The sequence below is a fragment of the Orycteropus afer genome, unplaced genomic scaffold (assembly GCF_000298275.1).
Source record: "Orycteropus afer afer isolate SDZICR_OR568_19922 unplaced genomic scaffold, OryAfe1.0 scaffold00141, whole genome shotgun sequence".
NCBI classification, from domain to species: domain Eukaryota; kingdom Metazoa; phylum Chordata; class Mammalia; order Tubulidentata; family Orycteropodidae; genus Orycteropus; species Orycteropus afer.
The window spans coordinates 3099611-3110574 of NW_006921728.1; the positions used below are offsets into that span (position 1 = coordinate 3099611).

The window sequence follows — 10964 nt, forward strand, 5'->3', positions numbered from 1 at the left end:
TCGAAAACCCAAGGAGGGGTCGCTATGAGTCAGGGCTGACTCGACGGCAAATAACAACAACAACAACAACAAGAGTCCTCTAAGAACTTTTGGCTATTGATGAATGTGGTATAAAAAGACATGTATAAGATAGAAACAAGATGGTTTCCCATTAACACACTCCACCCAATCCCTCTCCAACAGAGACCCAGAAAAACCAAGTGAAACACATACAACTAAAGATTCTGGAACTCTGAGCATCAAAAAGAGAAGATAAAGAATTAGATTGAGTACTAATTGGAAAGGGGAAAAGAGCAAGATTAGTAACTGGGGAGAGAGAAGAGGCTGAGACCAGCCGATGCACAAATATTTTGAATAAAGGCATGAGATACTGATGAGGAAAAAAGAAACCAACAACAACAACATAAACTTCATGGAATGCACATAGTGATAAAGACACAGTGTATGCAGATTAGGAGGAATTCAAGCAGGAGGACATTAACTCTCCATTATTCAGCCATATTTACTGTAGTAACAACTTCACGCCACGAATGAGCACCACTATCAGCTTCTACACTACTGGATCAATGAGAGACAGTGGACAACACCTGCTCATCCAAACTGCAGCTCCTCTTCACTTCATGTCAAACAGAGACCCACACCCACATTCCCACAAGTTATTCCACCCAGAGATAGCTGGGTGTTGCCAGCTATGGGTGCTGCCCCAGTGTTGCCAAGATGACAACCAAAGAAGCACACCTTCCCCACTCATCTGGATATATCAAAACAAAGCAAAACAAAAACTAGAGTGAAACACACTAACACACAATCAACAAATAAAAACAACAGCTTCAAAATGTCTCAGAGACAACAGACAACTTCAAATTAAACTAAGAAACAGGACAAGATAGTGGAAGCAAATGACCAAAATAAATAACAAGGAAATCTCCATGAGAAAGAACTGACTAACAAGACATTAACTAGAATAGGTAATAGAAGGAATTAAAAAATATGTGTGTATGTGTGTGTACACATACATACATATGGCCTTCCAAAAGCTCAAGGAAACTATAAACAGAAGGAAAGAAAAGACAGACAATAAATACCCTTGAAGAATTCAGGAAAATCATACAAGAACAAAATGACAAAAATAAATAAACAATTAGAAATCATAAAAACAGCAATTAGATATCCAGAATACAAACACCAAAGTTATGAACATAGAAAATACACTGGAAGGACAAAAGAGTAGAATCAGATTGAAGAACACATATCTCAGCTAGAAGATAAATCACTTGACACCAGCCTGTATGAGGAAAAATCAGAAAAGAGAATGAAGGGAAATAAAGAAAACCTAAGACGTCTATGGGATGGTATCAAAAGAAATAACATACACCTGACTGGAATTAAAGAACATGAGGAGGCAAATAATATTAATACAGAACATTGTTGAAGGCTTGTTAGCAGAAAACTTCCCCAGTACCATCCAAGAAGCTCAATGAACCACATACAGGATAGACTCCAAATGAAAGTCACCAAGACATATCATAATCAAACTTTTCAAACCCAAAAACAAAGAAAGAATCTTGAGAGTAGTTTGGGAAAAATGAAAATGTTGCCTATAAAGGGCAACCAATAAGACTGATTTCTCAGCAGAAACCACGCAGGCAAGAAGGCAATGGAATGACACATAAAAAATCTTGAAAGAAGAAAACTGCCAACCAAGAATTATTTATCCGGCAAAACTGTCCCTTCAAATATGATGGTGAAATAGCACATTCCCAGACAAACAGAAATTAAAGGAATTTGTTAAAAACCAGACCAACCCTATGAGAAGTGTTAAAGGGAGCTCTTCCAAAAGAAAACCAACAATGGATGACAAAAACTTATGATTGAGACATGTGACAATATTTCCCAGAAACCAACCCAGGAAAAGAAATTTCAAATCTAAAATAAAATTACAAAATGGAAAATAGGGACCCAGATGAGCCAAGCTGTAAACAACACCAACTACAAAGCAAATAGAGGGAATAGATGGTATAATTACAAAATATCCATAAAAAGAAGTCAACAGAATGTCAATATAGGACAGTGTTCCAAACTGAAGGAGATAAGAATTTACTACAGGGTAACTATAAAGAAAATTAATAAAGCCGCTAACCAAAAAAAGAAAATCACAATGACTTAGTAAACACAAAATCAGCAATAATGAAGGAAAGGGAAAGAAAACTCAATTACAAAATGAAATCAACACAGAAAAAAATATTCAGAACAAAGAAACCATCAGCACCACAACAAAGAGCACAAAAGAATGACAGCAGTAAATTCATAGTCATCATTAACTACACCTGACGTAAGCAGATTAAATGCACCTGTCAAGAAAAAGAGAATGGTAGACTGGATAAGAAAACAAGACCCATCAATGTATGCTTACAAGAGACTCACCTTAGATACAAAAATAAAAATAAATTTTAAATTAAGGGATACATAAAAAAAAATATCAAACTAATGACAACAAAAAAAGAGCAGGAGTGGCAATATTCTTGACAAAATAGACTTCAAAATCCAGGCAAAATACAGCACAAGGACAAGGAAGGGCATTATACAATGATAAAAGGGTCAATAGACCAAGAGGACATAACAATAATAAATATCTGTGTACCCAATGAAAAACCTCCAAAACACATAAAGCAAATATTAACTGAATTGAAAGGAGACATAGACAATATTATAATAGTAGTAGGGGATTTTAACATACCACTTTCTATGAAAGACAGAAGCAACTAGAAAAAAAATCAACAACGATACAGAAGATGTCAAAAACACAATCAACCAACTTGACCTCAGAGAAATATACAGAGCACTCTACCCAAAAAAAAAAACACAATACACATTCTTTCCCGTCCACATGGATCATTCTCAAGAATAGATCATATGTTAGACCAGAAATCAAGCCTCAATAAATTTTAAAACATCCAAATAATATAAAGCATCTTCTCGACTCATAACTCTATAAAATTAGAAACCAACAGTAGGAAGACCAAGGGAAAAAAGCAAATACATAGGAACTGAATAATATACTGCTTATGAACCACTGGGTACCAGCAGAAATAAAGTGTGGAAAAAAAAAAAATCCTAGAAACAAATGAAAATGAAACTCAACATCAGAATCAATGTAATCCATCACATAAATAAGACAAAGGAAAAGAATCAGACGATCACATTAATTGATGCAGAAAAGGCATTTGATAAAATGCAGCACCCATTCCTGATAAAAACTTTCAGCAAAATAGGAATAAAAGGGACATTAAGATCTGTGTATACTGGTTGAGAGGGGTGGATATCATGCATTACACAGGGAAAAATGATACTGTGTAGATCTTGAAGGAAATTGACTGATTCCAAGTGAAGGGAGAAAAGAACTGAAAACTGTTTTCTCTTTGCTGGATTATTTGAGTTGTTTTACAGAAACCTCAAGGTGCTTAGTTATGGCTACAATGTTATCCTAACTTTGCCCCTTGTTAGCTTCATGCTGCATATGGATATTTTTATAGCATATACAAACACATATGTAGGAATACGGTCTGCCAAACTTATGTATAGTCATGGGCATATTACTGTTCACCTACCCATACCTGATCTTCTTGCTTGTCTAAATATGTGTTCACGTGTAGATTAGTGTTTGGTCTTACAGGTAATGCAGTATTGTGTATGAAATAGCACTTACCTTTATTATCTGTATGTCTTGTGCAACTCTCCATGTCTTCCTTTTCCTTAGTGATATTGTACTAGTGGCATATTTTTTTTTGTTATATTTCCTTTCCCTTCACCCATATCAACACCTGTCCCCATCTGGGCTGGGGACCATGGTTGCAGGGGACACTAAGCTCAATTGGCACAACATAGTACACAAAAACATTGTTTTACATCTTACTTCAATGAGCAGTGACTGGGATCTTAAAAGCTTGCAAGTAAGTGGCCATCTAATATGCAACTATTGGTCTCTCTTTGTCTGGAGCAAAGGAAATTGGAGAAAATCGAAGATGCATGGAAAGAGTTAGTCCAAAGGACTAACAGACCATGAGAACTTCAGCCTATATTGCCATGAGACTAGAAGATGGTGCCTGGCTACCAATGACAACCACTCAGAAAGGGATCAAAACTGGAGAACCTGAGTAGAGTGAGAGAAAAGATGGAATAAAATTGAAAAACATAAAAACGACCAGCTTTACTAGCCAGATAATGACTGACGTAAACCTTGAGACCATAGCCCTGAGTTACCCTTTAGGCCTGGAACTGAACTCATTCCCTTGATTTAACTGTCAGCCAAACAATAGACAGGCCTATTAGCTGAACAACTATACCAGGGAGATGTATGCCTTAGAACAATCAACCATGGGAGATCAGAAGAGCAGCATTTACACAGGGAGAAAGGTAGGGAAGCAGGAGTGCATAGGCAAGAAGGACACAGGGAAAGGGTTAACCACAGAGAGGAAGTAGGAAAGCTGTCACACTACAGGGAAGGGGAACATAATAAGTGTCACAAAATAAAATGTGTGTGAACTATTGAGTGTAAAATGAATCTGCTTTGTAAAATTTCACCCAAATCATAGTAAAAAGTTACAAAAAAGAGATATGCAAAAGAACATATATATTTTTGCAAAATAATTTTTAAAGTTTGACAAACATAAATCTGAAGTTAGGCAGCAACGACTATCAAGGAACTTATCAAAGTTAAATAATATAAAAACAATGTTCTAGACATATTAAGTCTTGACTCTTCATTATGCAAATGTCTTTGACTCATCTCCTGCTGAAAGGTTGGTCCTACACAGCCAAATTTAGGTCATATGACCTAAAATAGATCGGACCTGGGTAAATATATGGTACATGGCAATATTTATATTTTGGGATGAGCCAATAAAAACTCTTGTTGAGATTTTGAATTAAAACATAGAGGGAAAAAAGTCAGTCCTATGATGCTAAAAGCAGCAAATGATTAATTAGAAAAGAAACATAGCTATTCAAAAACAATAATGTAAGAGGATGAGAAATGCTGATTTTGTAAAGCAAATTGTGCTGGTACATTATTTATGTATGGAAACTCATTTCAGACTTTCAGAAACAAAAGTTCACTTCTATAGTTGCCAACTTCCTATAAACCATATACAAGGATAGATAACTGAAAAAGTAAAATATAAAAGGTCTAGTCATGAGTTTGGTTTCTTTTTAGTCATTCTCAAAATAAGAATAAGACATAAAAGAAAGGAAAAAAAAAAAGAAGAGAGAGAGAGAGAGAAAAGACTAGTCTATGGAGTTCTCAGGCTAGAATCTGCTTCAAAAAGCGTGACCTCTATAGGATAAGAGAGATTGAAAATGCGGGGAAAAAAATTGGTGAGTGAACATTTTCCACCTTATGAAAATGCCTAAAACAAAATGGATGCAAACACTAACAGAAGCTTCACATATATAAAGCTGGTTTCTGAATCTATCTGGCTACATGTATAAAGAAAACTTCCAGCAGACTAGATGTACAAGCTACAGTTTGCAATTGGAATCCCAGAAGGAAAGAAGAGAGAAAATGAGATCGGAATTTTTTTCTTTTGCCAAAAGAAATCTGAAAAATTTCCAAGTTGATGAAATCCTGACCCACAAATCCAAGAAGCTCTGCAAACTCTAAGCAGATTTTTTTTAAAGGAAGAAATAAAAATACACTTAGGCATATTATAGGCAAATTGCTGGAAAGCAAAGAGAAAAGAAAATCTTAGAAGAAGACAGATAAAATACACATTAGAGAATAACAACACACAGAATGATGGCTGACTGCACATCACAAACAATTCAAGCCAGAGCAGAAAGTAACAAGATTTTTAAAGTATTGGAAAAAATACAATCTAGAATTCTACAATCAGTGAAAAAAATCCTTGAAAATGAATGCAAAATGAAGACATCTGATAACAGTGAAGACAGTTTGTCACTAGAAAATCTGCACTGTAAGAAATGATAAAGTCAGTTCTTCAGTATGAAGATAAATAATTCAGGAAACTCAGCTTAAAGGAAAGTGAAAGAAATTATAAATATTTAGGAAATAAAAAAGACATATTTTATCTTTCTTAATTTCAGTAAGACAATCTACTAAAGTAAAAACAGTAACAATATACGATGGGGTAATAAATTATCAACAAGTAGGAGCTCTGGTAGCACAGTGGCTAAGGCACTTGACTAGTAACCAGAAGGCTGGTGGTTCTAACCCACCAGCCACTCCTCGGAAGGAAGATGGGGCAATCTACTTCGGTAGTGATCCTGCCTCGGAAACCCAAGGAGGGGTCGCTATGAGTCGGGGCCGACTCGACGGCACATAACAACACAATGACAAAATATATGAAAACAATAGCACAAGAGCAAAAGGGAGTAATTGGAAATACATAATTTTAAGATTCTTACATTAAAATTAAAGGAGCTCTGGTAGTGTAGGGCTAAGGCATTTGGCTCTTAACCTAAAGGTCAGTAGTTCAAACCCACCTGCTGGTCTGTGGAAGAAAGAGGAGGCAGTCTGCTTCTCTAAAGATTTAAAGCCTTGGAAACCCAATGGGGGTCACTATGAGTCAGAATTGACTCAACTGCAGTGAATTTGGTTTTGGTTTGGTATATTAAAATTAAGAATGTCTGATGGCACAGTGGTTAAAGTACTTGGCTGCTAACCAAAAGCAGCACTTTGAACCCACCAGCTGCTTCCTAGGAGAAAGATGTGGCAATTTGCTTCCATAAAGGATAAAGCTTGGGAAACTCTATAGGGTAGTTCTACTCTGTTCTAGAGGGTCATTGTGAATCAGAATCCACTGGACAGCTGTGGGTTGGGTATGGGAGATTGAAAATAAAGTGGTAAAGTATGAATTCAAGGAGTATTATAATAAGATAAAGATTCACACCGAGATTCCTAGAACAACCAATAACACACAGAGAGAGATAGTGCCAAAAAAGGAATATAGGGAGAAAAATGAAATACTGATATATACTTGGTTGATCCATAGGAAAGTAGGAGTGGAAAAAGAAAGAAAAATGGAACAAACAGAAAACAACTAGGAAAATGATAGGCTTAAATGGAACCATGTTAAAAATTTCATTAAAGAGAAATAGACAAAATACTCCATTAAAAGGGAAACACTGTCAGACAGACATAAAGAGACAGGAGAGTGAGACTTACCCAACTATACATTGTCTCAGAGAGTTGCATTTTAAATATTAATAGATAGGTTAAAAATAAAAGGATGTAAAAACATCTACCATCATTTGAATGCTAATCATATGAAAGTTGCTGTGGCTGTATTAGAATCACACAGAGTAGATTGAAATCTAAAACTATTACTACAGATAGAAAGGGATCTTTCATAAAGACACAGACACCCACTGCCATCTGAATGATTCCCACTCATAGCAACCCCTTTGGGTTCCCAAGGCTGTAAATCCTTATGAGAGTAGATTGCCTCATTTCCCTTCCACAGAGTGGCTGATGAGTTTGGAACAAAAATCTTCTGATCAGTAGCCAAATGTCTTAGGCACTGTGCCACCAAAGCTCCTTCATAAAGACCCAAGGGTCAGTTTATCAAGAAGACATGATTTAAAACATGTATGCCTCAAATTACAGAGCTTCCAAATACATGAAGCAAAAATTGGCAACACATAAAGGAAGAAGTTGATATATCCACAACTATAGTTGGGATTTTAATCTCTCTCTCTCTGTGATTAGTGCCCAAACCTGGTAGTGCAGTGACCAAGGCATTTGATTGCTAATCAGAAGGCTGAGGTTTCAAACTCAGAAGCTGCTCTGTGGAAGAAAGATGGGGCAATCTACTTCTGTAAAGATTTACCACTTGGAAACCCAGTGGGGACTTCTATAGTCAGAATTGAATGGATGGCAGTGGATTTTTTTTCTTTTAACCCTAATTAGTAGAACAAATAGATTAAAATCAGCAAGGATATAGATTTGAATGACACCATCAATCAAGCTGACTTAATTGATATTTATAGAATTCTACATAAAAACTGCAGAATATTTTATTTTCAAGTGCACATGCAATATTCATCAAGCCAGATAATATGATTGACTTTGAACATATCTCAACAAACTTAAAGTTTGAAATCATACAGACAACAATTAAAAAAAAAAAAAAAGCTGTAAAAGACTCCAAATGTTTGGAAATTAACACCCATTTCATAGTAATTTCATTGGGCCAAACTAGAAATCAGAGGGAAGTTAGAAAATATTTTGATTTGAATGAATTTGAAAACAAAATTTATCAAAATATGTGTGAAGTGGCTAGAGCTACATTTAGAAAGAAATATATAGCCCTTCAATGCTCATATTAGCAAACAAGGTTTAAAACTAAGAAACTAGTAAAAGAAAAGCAAATTAAAAACAAATTATGCAAAAAATAAGTAAATCATAAAAAAATAAGTAAATCTTAAAAAATAAGAATGGGCTCAATTAAGTGGAAAATCTACAAAATCTACAAAAAAAATCAATACAGCAAGAAGTCAGTTCTTTAAAAATATCAATGTAATTGACAACTCACTGGGATAACTAATTATGAAAATAAATATATATTCACAAATTATCAATATCAGGAATAAGAAGGGTCAGCACTACAGATGCTATGGGCATTAAAAGGATAATAAGGTAGTATCTTGAATTTTTAAGCCAGTGTTGTTGTTGTGATGTGCCGTCAAGGCGGACCCAACTCATAGCAAACCCTTCTTGGATTGCCAAGGCAGTATCACTACGGAAGTAGATTGTCCAACCTTCCTTCCCAGGGGTGGCTGGTGGGTTTGAACTGCCAGTCTTCTGGTTAGCAGTTAAGTGACTTAGGCAGTATGCTACCAGAGCTCCTTTTAAGCCAATAATTCTAACAAATTAAATAAAATGGACAAATTCCTTCCTAAAACACAGTGTAACAAAAAAGAGATGTTAAATCTGAATACTCCTCCTTTCCCTTATTTGTTAAATAAATGAATGTAAAAACCCTCCCCCCCAAAAAAAAAATAAATAAATAAAAACCTTAATAGAGAAAAAGCCTCCAGAATGAAAAACTACTTGAAAAAAGTAAGGAAATAAGGATATCCCAGCTTTTATGAGTCCATTTTAACTCTGATCCCAACATTAGACAAGTATTGCAAGAAAAGAAAGTTTACAGATCAATATTTCCAATGAACATGGACACAAAAATATGTAGGACACTGAATCCAACAATATATAAAAACACTAATACAAAATGACTAAATGGTGCTTTATCCCTGGAATGCTGTTAGTTTATCAGTCAAAAATCAATTCATGTAATTCCCTACATCAATAAGTACGAAAATATTATGTATTCATGTTAATAGATTCATGGAAAGTATTTGAAAGACCTCAACACCAATATATAATTAAAAACATTTTAGAAATAATCCTCAACCCAAGAAATGGCATCTGCAAATATCATATATTAACATCTCATCTAATAATGATACATTACTGTCTCTTCTCCTCAGGTTGGGAAAAAGTTGAAAATGTCAGCTCCTACCATTTCTAATCAACCATTTATTTCTTAGAGGTTGTAGGTACTATAATGGGGAAGCTCTAGTAGCATAGTGCCTAAGACACTTGACTGCTAACCAGAAAGCTGGTGGTTCAAACCCACCAGCCCCTCCTCAGAAGGAAGGTTGGGCAACCTACTTCTGTAGTGATACTGCCTTGTAAACCCAAGGAGGAGTCGCTATAAGTTGGGTCCAACTCAACAGCACATAACAACAACAACAACAACAGGTACTATAATAACAAACAAAAAAATTTAACCTATTTAAAATATACTTATATTATGCAAATATTGCATGGATGTAGCAAAAAACATAAATAAAGCAATAATTAATTGCATTTCTTTGTCAGTAATAAAAATTAGAAAAGGGGAAAAAATGACTATACCATGTTCAAGGACTAGAATGTTCAATATTGTTAAGATGTCAATTCTCCCAAAATAGACTTATAAATTTAACTCAATCAAAATAAAAATTCCAGTAGGATATTTTTAGAACTAACATGGTGATTCTAAATATTTTAAATCTTAAAGGACCTAAAATAGCCAAAACAACAACAATAAAAAGTCTTGAAGAAGAAAAACAAAGTTGGAGGATTCATGCCACCTGATTTCAAGATTTATTATAAAATGCAATAATCAAGACATTGTGGATTATACATGATACATAAGTAGATTAATTAATGGAACAGCATAGAGAATTTACAAATAAACCACACATAGATAACCAAGTGCACCAAGCCATTTGGTGGAAAGGCACCAATGGAAAAATAACAGTATTTTCAGCAACTAATACTGAAAGAATAGGATGATTATTATATGGGGGGAATGAATTTCAACCTCTAAAGATGCACATGCGTCACAAAAATAGACTCAAGGTGGATCACAGATTGAAGCATAAAAAATGAAACTATGAAGATTCTAAATTAAAAAAAGAAGATAATATATTTGTCACTTTAACACACTGCCTTCCAGTTGGACTTGACTCATAGGATCCCTCCTTGGGTTTCTGAGGCAGTATCACTACGGAAATAGATTGCCCAACCTTCTTCCCAAGGAGTGGCTGGTGGGTTTGAACCACCAGCCTTCAGGTTAGCAGCCAAATGCTTTAGGCACTACACCACCAGAGCTCCCTTTCCACTATAGGGTAAGGAAATAATTCTTATACAGGACAGAATATACAGGAACCATCAAAGAATAAATTGATGACTGGGATTCAAGCAAAATTACAATTTTCTGCTGATCTAAATAATCAATTAAGAAAATTAAAAATTTATTTGGGCAAAGGAAAAGACAATATAAAAATAAGTGAAAAAGAGGTGGGGCAAGATGGCGGACTAGGCAGAAGGATTGCACAGACCCTCTTCAACAAAGAAAAGGGAAACCAATTAACACAGACACAGAAGATAATCTTGG

At 35.1% G+C, this 10964-nt stretch overlaps 1 protein-coding gene across 1 annotated transcript in view; it reads right to left on the reverse strand.

The window, feature by feature from the left end:
* The window catches only part of NOL4 (nucleolar protein 4), a 613219-nt gene that overhangs the window by 376377 nt on the left and 225878 nt on the right, over positions 1-10964 (reverse strand). The window lies entirely within an intron of this gene.